A 14,622-nucleotide genomic window follows, 5' to 3' on the forward strand; every position below is an offset into this window, starting at 1 on the left:
ATCCTGATTCATTCCCCCAGCAGGCCCACCCTATGCATTACAGTCAATGGGGGTCCAGTAGGTAATCATATAATTAAAGACTGTATTTAAATGCAAATGCATGAGTGAATGAATGTCATACAGACAATCTTCTAGCGTACCTTAACTGTTGTCTCTGCAACCTTAATATCGGCCTTTAAATAAGATTTTTGTGTAATTGCTTAAGTTTTCTTTTTAAAGAAATAGAGTGAATCAGACATTCCATCCCATCGAAATTTCTATCTCTTGAGCTAACTAACTAAATAATAGCTGCAGTAGGTGGTAATCAGCTGTGGGGTACAGCTGAAGAAAAGGAGGGCCACATGCTTTGCTAGTGGATTCCACAGATATTGGATGACGGCAGAGGAGTGCTAAGTCTCAGGAATCTTAGTTTCCATTTCGGGATATATTCTAGCACCCACACAGCCTTCTGCCTATTTCTTCCAACCTTTAGGCCTTTTGCCCAGCTCTCTCCAACCTGTCCCCACCCTATGTCTTCCCCACCTTTGGTTCCTCATCTCAGTTCTAATCTCTTCCCCCACTCAGTCCCACTCATTTTCCATAACAATCCTTGTTTCCTTCTCAACCAGCCATAACTGGATACGTCTTCTCTTGGTCCCAGTCCAACTAGTTGCCCCGGGTCATGCTCAGCCATTCAAGGTTCCCTCGTCTTTTTGCTAAAATCTCTTCCCCTAACTTCTCCCAGTTCTCCTCTCTGCACTCTAACCTTCATCAACTCAGTTTCCCCTTCCATAAATGTTCTCCCTCTCATAATCCATAAAAAAATGTTGGTCCTTTTCTCCACCTTGGTATGCATACCTTTCAGATAGTTTTTGCAGAGGTGGTCTCAAAGAGCTCCTTGATATAGAGAACACTATTTGGCAGAAAGAAATGTTAAAACACTATTTGCACCTCCAGAAATGTAATATATCTCATCCAATGCACCAAATGCCCTGATAGAAAATACGTAGGAGAGACCAAACAACAACTGCGCACCAGAATGAATGCACACCGGAAATCCATCAAAAACAAGAATACCCAATTACCGGTGGGGGCACATTTCTCACAAGAAAACCACTTTCTCTCCAATCTCTCAGTCCTGATCCTCAAAGGAAACTTGCAAAACACTTCTCAGAGATGAGCCTATGAACTTCACTTCATCAGCCTCCTGCATACTAAAAATCATGGACTAAATATAGACGTTGGATTTAAGACACATTATAACCTGCCTGACATCTGACTCCTCAGGTACCTCTCCACTATTCACCCCACTTCTCTCCCCCACACCCAGCCTGTCTCTCACCCACTGACTCATCAATTTACATCTTCATTGACTGCCTGTCTTGCATGCATACCAGACCAGCCTCTGGCTTCTTTACTTTACTTTTCATTCCATCCAGGAAGAGCACACACCAACCGCTGAAACTTCCTCAGCCTGACAAAGGGTGTTTAAACCTGAAAGCTTGCTTTTTATAAAATGTTTTTCCAACTATTTAAGTTGGTCTAATAAAAGATATCAGATTCACCCAAAGAACCTTGTCTGCCTTTGGCAGAAAGTCACTGCTGAAAGAAAAATGGTATAAGACCTTCCCCCCTCCCCTCTCTGCTTTACCTTTTGTCTTTCTAATTTCTATCAATTTACATTCTCACTGACATCCTGCCACACTTTTAGCTTCTCTCATTTCTTTGAGTCTCAGGACAGCAGAGACTCTCTATGCCTGAAGAAAGGTGTCTGTGCCCAAAAGCTTGCTAAGAACTTTTCTTCAACTACTCAGTTTGTCTGAAAAAATATACCACATCTACTCGAAGAACCTTGCTGTATAGACACAGGCACTGAAATAACATAGAAATTATTGAAAGGGCACAGCAATGATTACCTTCCCTGATGGGTCAGATTTTAACCATGATATGATAAAGCAGTAACCGCTGGCCACCTTAAAACCAGAACCTGCTCTCAAATGACTTCCTGAGCTGCTGAAAACACCACGAAACATTCACTAAGTACAGGACTCCCACCCTCTTAACTCATTCTTGCAGAAACAATATCTTAAATGAACAGCTGATTTAACATGAAAAATCTAAACATATCTGCAATTTGCTGACAGTTGAAGACCACACATGGCTCCATTCTGATCTCACTGATCCTCTTATTCCGGATTTAACTCCTCTTACTTTGGATTTATGCAGATATATAAGTGAGCTCAGAATCAGGTCCACAGTAGTTAGTAAGCTGTGGTTTTACAAATAATGATAGGTTTTAGCTCCAATCATGTGTAGATATCAAAACACCTTACAAAGGTAAACAAATATTATTGTCCTTCTTTGCAAAAGAAACTGAGTCATGAAGCAGTTATGTGACAGCTAACAGTGAAGGAGCTAATAACAGAACCCACAATTCTGGACCCCCAGTTTGGTGCTTACCCTGGCATCCACCCTCCTTTTTATTCACAAAGTACTTGTTAATTGTTCTGAGTGTTACTTTTAGTCAAATCATTGTTATTTTTAACCATATGATATCAAACTTGCCTGAATAAAGTGTTTAGGTGGCTATTTTTCACCTATGCGTATAAGCAATATTTGTGCTGTCTCGTAGCAAAGTAATACAGCATTTTTTTCATCTAGATATTTTAAGCTAATTTGTTTCATTTCTTCAGCTTGGTTTTGCATTTCATAGCTCAGCAGGACATCCTGATTGAAAAATACGATATAAACACAAGGCCATATGTTCCCGCGGTTTGTGGGGCGCATCTTCTGGAGAAATGAAGCAGTATAGTCCAAAAATACCAGCACCACTATCTTTGGACAACTGCATGACCTTTAAATAATAAATAAATAATGCCCCATAAAATGTGAAACAAACTATTTTCAAATTATATGTAGCATAATAGTGTGTGTGTGTGTGTGTGTGTGTGTGTGTGTGTGTGTGTGTGTGTGTGTGTGTGTGTGAGAGAGAGAAAAGTTTGTTCAGTTTCTTCTTTGTCATATTGGATTCTTTCCTACTTTATCTCTGCTTTCTGTCTTTTATTTCCAGTGACAAGCTGTGTCACTACTGTTTTTAGTGAGAATCTGCCTTAGCAGGGCAAGGCTATTTAGCGTAACAGTTTTAGACAAAGATATGTAACAATCTAGTCTTTCATCTTTCATCTTTTTTTTCACTGGCAATTTGTGTATTTATGTTTTGCATTATAACCTAGTGTCTTGAGCCTGGTGTAGGTTGGGGTGGAGTTATTTTCATGACCTGTCAAAAGATGAATTCTGTTGAGACATGAGAGTGATTGTGATGTAGGAAAGCACTATGCTTTCATTTGGGTCTGGTTTTCGACCCAATAATGCTTGGTGGTGCAGGGCATGTAGGCTGCTTTAGTATGGCAGCAAAAAATTGATCATTCTTTTGTCTGAACTAACTGGAAGTGGGATGGTAGGATTACCACAGTTTTGCCCTGTAGCTCCTGCGCACTTAAATTTTATTTGTAGGAGTATAGTTAGAGTGTTTTTATTTATTAGGTTAATTTGTCACCTGGCATAATATATGTTAAACTTCACTCCCATACAGAACAACTAAAATTGTACTACTGAACTCATGAACATTGTGTGCCTCCTGAGGCCAGGGAGGCACAGTGACCACCCACAGGCAGCGGCGATGGTGGTGGCAGTGGTGGCATGGTGGCGGTGAGTGGGAAGCTTCTGCAGGTGTCCACAGCAAGGAGGGGGTTGTGAGCGCCATCTGGCTATCGGTGACCACCCACAGACACCATCATCAGCGGCAATTGGTGACTGCCCGCCACTGGCGGGGGTGGGGGGGGGGGGGGGGAGGGGGAAGGGGATCATCAGGGGCATTTGGTGACTGCCCGCCACTGGCGGTGTTGGTGGTGGGGGGAGAGAGTGACAAGTGGTGACCACCCACAGGCACCACCGGCGGCATCAGCATCAGCCAATCTCAGGGAGTGTACCGCCAATCTCAGGGGGTGCACGTGCACTCTCATGCACCCCCTACGTATTGCCAATGGCTGAATTGATTTAGCAGTAGTGTTTCCTGTATTGTATTTCTTTAGTTCTTTTAGCATTCTGGCATAATAGACAGACATATCTTTTCTAGTGAATCAGATGCACTTCTTCTGAAGCCTGGATATCTGCAGTTTAGGGTGTGTCACTGTGTACTCATCTTGACTGTTTTGCCCCAAGTTATGTTTCTTTTTTAGCCATACACATTGCTAGTTACAACAAAAGATTTCACTGTGAATATGAGGGCATGCTATACTTTAACCCCTGCAATAAAGTACTTGTCACAACTTTCAGCTGATACTGGCACTTTCAGCTGATACTGGAACTCTACCATTTGTACAGAGGGTATCATACGATCCTTGAGAAGGTATTGGGTTTGTCATTGATTAGTAAAGATTTATGAATGCACCTAATGCTCTGCAGCATTCCTTTTCCTGGGAAAGAAAAGGACAGAGTATCTCATTCCCTGAATAACAGAAATATTAAACTAGCAGAGTTAATTATGTTTCTGGAATCTCTTCACAGTCCTGTTACTACATGAACAGACCATTAGAATGTATATTAGAAATACAGATGTATTTACTTTTACAGTTTTTGCACATTACTTTTTGTAACAGTGGCACTGGGAGCCAAGATCTGGATGTAGAGATTCCCCATTTTCTAGTTTTACAAGTTATAAAGAAAACTGCCTTCTCTATTGCACTGCTTTTCTCTGTTACACTGCTTGGTACAGTTACATAATTAGAATTTCACCTCCAAGTACTTAGTAATGATAGAAGTTTGGTACTGTACCAATACTTAACATTCTCTTACAGTCATTGCTAATTTACTGATTCTTAGCTCTGCTGAATCAGCATCACTGAAAGCAATGTCTCATCTTAATCACTGACAGAAAGCACAGCCACCACAAGGGCAGATTCAACAAAGAATGCGATTAGGGTTGGCTAACAGCAGTTGTACCAGCTCATACACAATCATTTTTAAATGATCTGAAATCACTAACCTTTTGCTTCTGGAGCACAGAGTTCAAATCCAGTGCTAGACCATGCATGAAAATGAGTTAAGTGATCCTGTTTTAGTCTATACAGACTCATTTGTGTAATTTGGCATGATTGTCAGATTCTGCTTTGGAGGAAAAGTGAATATAAATTACAGAAAAAAGTGAGTTTTAATCAGGTAGAAAAATGAACATCAATAAACCTGAATGTCAGGATTCCAACTGCAAACTCAGACTTGAATGTCAGGACCTTTGCATGTTCCTCATATAAAGAGATCAACAACTAGAATAGAAGGCAGGAGTCACTTTTGATACAGACGTAGTTGTAAAGTATCACACTAGCAAAACATCACTGAAATGGCACTGCAACTACCGTGGTCATTTACTAATAGGCTGGCTACTCATGGGCGCATCCACACATCGCTGTATGGCGATGTTGCTACCGCATCATGCTTTAGTATTTCCCTTTGAAAGTACTAGAGCATGGCGCAGTAACCGCCTGTACTTCACCGTGCGTGCGGTGCATGGTTAGATTTTGCTGGTACATCACCGTAGCAATGCACTAAAATGGGGGAGTGCACTGCTACAGCAACATAGCTGCTGATCACGTGTAGACCAATGTGATTGCTACGTCGCCATAGTGCACCGTACGGCAATGTAGTCCATCGCTACGACAACGTAGGATGATGTGTAGATGTGCTCCATGAATCTTTTTATTGGTGCTGAAGACTGTCTTCTTTGTCACAAAATGTGACCTTATTCATTCAAGTGTAGCAGGAAACTTTTTGTTTCAAAAGACAGGGAAATTTTCAGAATTTTTCCTAGAATTTTCAGGGTAGAAATTTGTCTAATATCTCTCCCAATTATACAGTTGGTCCAATGAAAGGCATCAACAAAAAAATCCTTGCCTTTTGTGTACTTCCTGCCTCATTGTGCCTAACAATAATACTCTAACCCTTGTGCCATAGGCATTTCTTTGAAAGCAATGCTTTCCCTGGTGCAATTAATTCTTTGAAGCGACTCAGAGCCAAAGGTTATCTGTCCACTACCAAGCACTAACAGATATTCCATTTTGTATATGGAAGCTACAGGCAGTCCTGCCAGCAATGGACCCGGTTTGTACCTGCTTAAGTCCATCTTCATGAACATGAAAATCTAAAAATGGGGACTAGGGACAGAGGAGAACACAGAAGAAAAATTAGAGGAAAAGAACAAGAAATGACAATGAGAAGGACAGTGAACAAAGGAAACTCCCTGTTTGTCATGCACCTCTTTTCATTTGCTTTTGCTGGCTACAATTAGCTCCTGCAAGCTTATGTGAAATGCACTAGGCTACTTCTGTAATAACAGCATTCAGTGCCTTATCTCATGCTGCTGTGTGGACACATTTAATCATCTATTGCAACTTTTTTTTGTTCTCTTTTTGTCAAATCTTAAATTTGGGAACAGGTTAGGAATTTTTGAGCCTCTTAATAACTTTAAAACAATGCATTGTCATTTTAAGAAGAGGGGGATTGGAAGATGACAGTACCTTCTGAGGGTGAAGGGCACAACACATGATAAAGATTAGGTTTCTTCTTAGATCATAAACACCTTAAAAGCCATGATTGCATATGTATCTGTATTGTACATGGTACAAAGAGGTTGTGATCTTGACCGGCATCTGGGCATCACTGTAATATAAATACTAAAAAGTTTAATTAGAGTTGTCACTGCCAGTTCAGGCTAAAATCATTAAGACCCAAAGAAAAGAATACAGACACACACTCTATTAGGGAAAAAAGATTCAGGGTGTAGGATCAATTGTTTTAACATAAATACTAACTGTAAACCTGAGCTGTAGAATAATGATTTTTCAGTTGTAAATGGCTCACTGTAATAAAAATGAGAACAATGCCTTTATAGAGGATGGAGAAAAACACATCTAAATGAGGGCCACCTCTGCACTTCTTCTACGCTGAGCATTCTGCAGCCATCCTAAAGCATTTGGTCCTGCATGAATAAATCTATAGCAAAGTCAAGAACCTTTAACTCATTTAGGGCCTGCTCCCAGTCCCAATGAAGTCAAAGCTCACACTAAGTCCAGTCAACCCTATGGCATCAATCAATAAACTTTATGTACAATACCTTTATAAGGTAAGTAAGTAATATTATAAGTAAGTACATGGTCTTTCTCTGTAGATCTGTAATAAAGACATTCTAAACCTTGATTTGTATTAATTATATATATGTTTCAATTACACTTTTCCATTTTTTTCATTTTAAAGGTATCATTTTACATTCTACAATATGTGCTCAGTGGAGAGAAGTAACTGCTTCCAGTGCTACATGTCAAAAGACACCATGGTAAGAGGAATAGTAGTACAGGAAAAAGCTGAGCAGTGGTGCAAGCACCATAATTCAGGAGTCCATTTCCAGAGTGGGAGCTGTATGGAAAGACCATTTAGCCAAAAGATTCCATACTACAGAACCACATTCTGAAGAGCTTGGGTTGTGGAAAGAAAGCAACCTGTCAGAAGATGAGTTACCCACTTAGCAAAAGGGGAGGAGAAAAGAGAGCGAAGTTGGGGAGAAGAAAAAACTATGAATAATGGGTTAAGTCCCATCAATGGGAAAGAGAAAGATGAGGGGTTCTCTTATTTGATTTGTGAGTTAGAAAGACATGAAACTGCTGCCTAAGGAATTACTACAGCTAATACGCACAGGCTTGGACCTAGGCATATTAATTCACATTGCAGGTCCTCTTTTGGACCTCTGCCTTGGCTTGTTGGAGATTCAATTTCTTTTGCTTGGAGTTGGTGTTGTTCTGTCAAGCACAAAATGCCTTGTGCTTGTGGTTGATCAACACTTGGATCTCTCAGTCATTCTCATCAAATCAGTCTTGATGTTTCTTCATAGAACTCAGGGACTACAAGGCACAGGAGATTCAACATATCGCTGACATCCATGATATTCATGGTTTTTTCAATGCCACCAAAGCCATCTACAGTCTCAGCATTCAGGGACTAACCCCCTCAAGACCTAAGGATGGAGGAGACCTAATCAAGGAAAGGGGAGCCATCAATGCCTGTTAGAAGGAGCATTTTGAAGACCTCAATTGAGACTCTATTGTTGACAAGAGTATTCTCAACCAGAGCTGTCCCTAGGGGTGTGTGGGGCCCAGGGCAAATCAGCCGGTGTGGGGCCCTTGGTGGTGAGCGGCCAGAGCCAGTGGAGGTGGGGGGAGGGGGCACTGGCAAGTGGCCAAGCCAGCAGTGTTTGGCGGTGGCAGCAGAGCTAGTGGTACTTGGCAGCAGCAGGACCTGTGCGGCACTGTCTGCAGGACCCCCAAAATGTAGGGCCTGGGGTGGTTGCCCCGATTCGTCCCCCACAGGGATGGCCATGTTTTCAACTCTATCTCACACCACCCAGTCAGAGATGATCTCGGAATTCCTCCAACCTTTGACAAGGTGAGGAAAGTCATCAAGCAGATGAAGAACAACAAGGCACCTGAAGCCAATGGAATCCCATGCCCTTATCTTAAGGATTTGGAATGATGAGAAAATCCCAGCTGACTTCAGTAATGCTATGATTGTGGCAATCTTCAAGAAAGGAGACAAATCCAACTGTGGAAATTACAGAGGGATCACCTTGCTCTCCACTGTTGCAGGGCACTAAGATGTACCCGATCCTTCAAGAGCAGAGGCAGCTTAGCTAGGAAGCCCTGAGAGACTGGTGAAGCAGGATGAGTCTAACTGGGGAGGAGGAGGCCTCACTGGGGCACACTACTGAGTAAAGCCCCAGTGCCAGACAGCACCACTACAGGGGGTGAAGAGACCCTAGTGCCAGAGGGCACTGCAACAGGGGGCAAAGAGACCCCAGCATCAGAGCACCAGTGAGGGCTCAGCGGATACAGATTGACGAAAGCACCCAGACCCAGAAAGCGCTGCTACAGAGGGTGAAGAGACCTCAGTGCCAGAGGGCGCAGCTACTGGGGCCAAGGGCCCAGTGATGACAGATGGCTGAGGCCTCATAAAAATAGGGACACAGTTTAAATACCACCTGTGAGGCATGGTGCATGGTAAAGGGGAGGTGTTGGAGCCACGCATCTAGCCCATAAGGCTTGGGGGCACTGTAAGGCACCACTTGAGTGTGGGACCCAGAAAGGGGTCCAACAGCCCACAGGGTTTAGAGGAGTCTGTCAGGACTGTGACCGAGCAGCAACTAGAGGGCAGCCTCCCGATTCATCATTTATACCAGCAACACACGGCAGGAAAGATTAGTAGGCACCCATAGGGTGGAGCTGGCACGGTCACGGTGCCCTACGGACATGATGGCCATCCCTGCAGAGGCCATATCGTGACACCCACCACAGGAAAGATCATTGCAAGAACTCTCCTGAACCATCTCCTTCCACTTGCTGAATAGATCCTCCCAGAATCTCAGGGTGGGTTTAGGGCATCCAAAGGCACAACTGACAATCTTCACAGCTCACCAGCTGCAGGAAAAATTCCGGGAACAACATAAACCTCTCTAACATGGCCTTGTTTGACCTCACAAAAACCTTCAATTCTGCCAACCAAGGAGCACTGTGGAGGTTCCTTCTGAAGTACAGATGCTCACTGATATTCATCACCATTCTTTGCCTGCTCCATGATGGTATGCAAATGGTAGTTCTCAATAAACAGATCTATCACAAACCCTTCTGAGGTTAAGCTGGGACTTAGGAAAGGCTGCATCATCACTCCAACACTTCCCAATATTCCTTACCACAATGCTATATCTGAAAACCAACAAGCTCCCAGTTGGAGTGGAGCTAAGCTACAGAATGGATGGTAAACTGTTTAAACTCAGCTAACTCCGAGCAAAAACCAAGACCCACCTGACCTCAATCATCAAGCTTTGGCACACTGATGAGGCTGTAGTATGTGCTCACTTGCAAACAGAACTTCAGGCAACCATCGATGTCTATACTGAGGCATATAAGAAAATGTGACTGATGCTTAACATTCAGAAGATGACGGTCCTCCATCAACAAGCTCTTAATGAGCAGTCCCCAGCTCCAGTAATTCAGATTCACAGTGAGACTCTGGAGAATGTTATTTCTCATAGCTTGGAAGCTCTCTCTCACAGAAGGCTGACATTGATGAAGAAATCCAACATCACCTCAAATGTGCAAGAGCAGCCTTTGCACGAGGAAATGGGTGTCTGAAGATCACGACATCAGATCCAAAACCAACCTCATGGTTTATCAAGCAGCTGTGATCCCCACCTTACTGCATGAAGCTGAGACATGGACAACATACAGGAGACACCTCAAGTCACTGGAGAAGGACCATCAATGCCAGGGTCAGACACAGGCATGGGCAAACTGGTTGGCCATCCAGGGCCCAACAGAAAGAAGGCCCCAAAATGGCAATTTAAAAATCATTATAATCTCTGGCGAAGGGGCCCCAATACTCAAAGTTCGCTTGGGGCTGCCAGGAGTCTAGGTATAGTGCTGATCAACACTGCCTATAAAATATCCTTCAAATCAGTGGGAAGACACATGCACTAACATTAGTATCCTCTTGAAAGCAAACACCATGAGCATCAAGGCCATGTTCTTCCAACATCAACCTAGCTGGGCTGGCCACATTGGCCATATGTCCAACTTCACACTCGTGAAGCAAGTTTTATTCTACCAGCTCAGTCAAACTGTACACTCAAGATGAGGGCAGAGAAAGCACTTCAAGGATGTCCTCAAAGCCGACTTAAAAAAATGCAACATTAACATCAGCTCATGGGATACTATCACCCAGGACCACCCCAAATGGAGGAAGAGCCTGCTGCAAGGATCTTAGTACTTTGAAACCTTATGACAACAGGAGACAGAAAAGTGGGAGTGGCTGAAACAGCATGTCCCAGACCAAATCATGAATCCAGAGCCACCCTCACCACAAGGAAAAACATTCCTGAGGTGCAACAGTCTGTTGGTCCTGGATCAGTCTCATCAGTCATATTCAGATCCACAGATAGGGCAGTCATGGAAGACAATCATCCTTGACTGCAAGGGAAGAAGGTGTATTAACCAAGAACATTCCCACAAGGGGGCTGTCAACTAACACGCCTCCTATTTCCACTACAATCTACTTAGAAAAAAAATGTCCAGAGTTCCTGCCCATGGATTATCAATGAATATGTTTTGCTTCTGAGGAAAGGCAAGTAATGCACTGTTAGTGGTGAACTTCACTTGGGCACTCTTGGTCAGTAATAAAAAAGGACAACCTTTCGGGCATACATTTCAAAATTTTCTATTCCACTTCTGGAACTTGGCTATCGTTGTCAACAAAAGCAATAAACAAAGCAAAGGGTAGACAGCATAGTCTAATTTTAGCCTCTTTTTGCAAATCTAATGGATGCATTAGAAGTCAATCTACTGTTTTTTACATAGTTTTAAGAATGGGTATCTGAAAGATGCTCTACAATTTGTAAAGAGGAGCAGATTCTCTTAGGAGATGAATGGCAAATAATTTATTGCTCAAGTTATCACTGTTCAATCAAAAAGTACATGAAGAAACTACATAACTCATTTAGACAGCAATCACCATGGAGTTATGCTGGCCTCTCATGTAGGTGATGAAACAGCCAAATTCCCTGACAGTAGTGAGTTATTCCTTTTATCACTGACAGTACTGCCAAAAGAATAATCAAGGACACAGGCATGGAAAACATGAGGCCTCTCCAAATTCAAGTGATAAAAATACGGAATTTTATTGCTTTACTTTAATCTCTGCAATTTCAGTTTTAAAATTAAATTACAAGATGTTAAACATAGCCAGGGAACAACGTGATTCATTTCAATTCAATATTGAATGTCTATAAGTAGGCTTCTTTCCAGACCATGGCCTGTGAAGTCCCTCACCCACCTCTCTCTGTCCTGGTCTCTTTCAGAACTAAACTTGTCTTTCAGAGCTGACAAAGAATGTATAAAATAGGGTGATTTATTACAATTTATAATTGAAGAATTTTGGAGGTGGATTCTCTCTAAATTACAGTAATGAATTGACATAGTAAACTAGAGATATTTTTCAATGCAGTTGCAAGTTTTTTTGCATACATGTATCATACAAACAGACTACAGGTTAGGAATATCTCTGCACAGGCCGAAGGACTTTAACAATCATAAATAATAAAAATTATAGTAATCCTCTTGTTTAGTTAAAAACTTTTATTATAAAAATCCAGCATACAGAGGTTAAGTAAAGGTTGTGAGCCTGATTTCAATTTGAGTAGAATTCCTGTTAATAATGCTGTATGCATAAACCCTCTCTTAACAGTCCATGTTAAATTGAAGACAGGATTACTAAAGAACTGTTATTTTTTCTCCCTGTTCAGTTGGCATTATGGACTTTCAACAGATGTCTCTAATAGACATTGTTATTAAAAAATAATATTACATAAAATAAATTCAGATGATTTCTCTACCATTTACCTTTCCCAATATCAAGAGAAAAGGTTCTCTTGCATTTCAAAATATTACATTTAATATTACATGAGAAAAAACAGTTCCAGACACTATAAACTAACAGAAACATCTACACCATTGCTACTGTTAAAGCTTTATCAGTGCTTCCATAATATTACAAACTCCCTATTCCAGGGATTTTAGAAGTAGGCCTTTAAAGTTTGTTCTAGTCAAGAGGTTTCAGTTCAGGATAAAAATTTTAAATAAAATCTGGAGCAAAAAAATCCAGCTTAAATTCTGAGTTTCAGGCACTTTTCTGAGCTCTCATAACTCAAAAATACTTTATTACTTTAAGTAAAGTTGTGCAGGTTATTAGCCAAAAATTTAGATTCATAACTTTGGATTCTTTGGAAGAACACTAATAAAAATAATAGTTATTTGGTTAAAAAAAGAAATCTATATGTACCTCTCCACCAAACTTTTCAATGGAATAGCAAAGTCAGACACCACTTACAAGCTATATTCTATAAATAAGTGCATTGACTTTCCAAAGTGCTTGAATACCCACTATTGTACTGACTTCACTGAAAGATACACTTTTTTACTGTTAGAAATCAGGCCATGTAAGCAAGCAAGGAAAATACAGATTTAAATGGCAAAGGTGTTTACCAAGTTCTCATTCCCTTTACTTGCAGAAGCAGCTATTAGACTTTTAAGGCCCTATTCTGCTGTTGTGTTTGTATACCTTTGAAGTAATTCTACTTCAAGCAATTAAAGTATTCTAGATTTGTATAGGTGCAAGTGAAAGCAGAATTTGTTCTATCCATTTACCTTTATGCATTTTTTATTTTTAAATGTCCTGAACAAGAAATGGAGGGGAAGAATGGTCCAGTGGTTTGGTCAGTCACATAGCATTTGGGGCAGCTAGGTTCATTATCTGCTCCCCCAGTGGGGATAGTGGTACTTTCTCACCTCTGAGGATGGGGTGAGGATAAATCCAGAAGAGATTCTGAATTCCTTCCTCGTTGTTGTCGGCAGCAACAATCCCTTGATTCAAGGATGATATCTACCATGGCTCATCAATGGGCCTTGAGATGACTTAAGAGTCCAATACTTGAGCCATAGATCTGTCTGCAGATGTTGCAGGTCTTTCTACAGGGGAGATTAGGCTACACAGTGGGATTCCATTCTTTTTCCTTCCTCTGCTCTCTCTTCTCTGCTTTGAGAGCAAGATGCCTTACCTTGAAATGGGCTGCCACTTGGTTGAGGTTGCAGCACCATTGGACCCAGTCGGCAGCCAGTTCCTCCCAACTTTTGATGTCAGCATCTGTTTTCTTCAGGTATGCTTTCAATATGTCCTAACAAGATTTCTTTTGGCCACCATGGCCATGTTCACATCTTACACCACTGCTACTTGTCCCCAGGGAATGCCAATACCATGCACGCCGTGGTGCATGACAAGTTAACCTGGATATGCTGGAGAGGCTGAGGCCAGCACTGAGGCTGAGGCCACTGTCCTGATTTGATTCGGCTGAATCCAAATCTGAAGATTCAATGCTGATTCGGAGAATCAGCAATTCAGCCATAGACACGGCTTGAAATGCTTTTTCTACATACCTCAAGGCACCCAGGTGCAGCTCATGAATAGTACGATGGTGGGGTGGATGGAGCATTCTACAGGAGCATGGGAGGCCACCCACATGCTCGGTGGCAAACCCAGAAGTGAACTGGAAGTACTTCCGGTCCACTTCTGGGTCTGCTACCGAGAGCACATGGCCCCCCACCCCACACCCCCGTGGCTTGGCAATTGGCCATGGGGGGACCCCAGGCACCCCCCCAGACTGAGGAGGCACCAGTTGCCAAGCTGGGGGGGGGGAGTGGGAGACCCCCCAGTGCACTCCCTGGCAGACCCAGAAGTGGATTGGAAGTGCTTCTGGTCCACTTCCAGGTCTGCTGCTGAGCACGCTAGGAAACCCCCCACACTCCTGTGGGACACTCCATCCACCCCATCATCGCAGCATTGATGAGCTGCCTGGTACCTTGAGGTATGCAGAAAAAACATTTAAAGCTGTGCCTATGCTTGAATCATCAAATCTTTCTGTATCTCTCTGAATTGATTTGGAGGGTTCCAATTTGATTCAGAGAGATTAAAGGGTCTCCTGATTCAATTCAGATTTGG

The sequence above is a fragment of the Alligator sinensis genome, unplaced genomic scaffold (genome assembly GCF_000455745.1).
Source record: "Alligator sinensis unplaced genomic scaffold, ASM45574v1 scaffold554_1, whole genome shotgun sequence".
In the NCBI taxonomy this organism is placed as follows: Eukaryota; Metazoa; Chordata; order Crocodylia; family Alligatoridae; genus Alligator; species Alligator sinensis.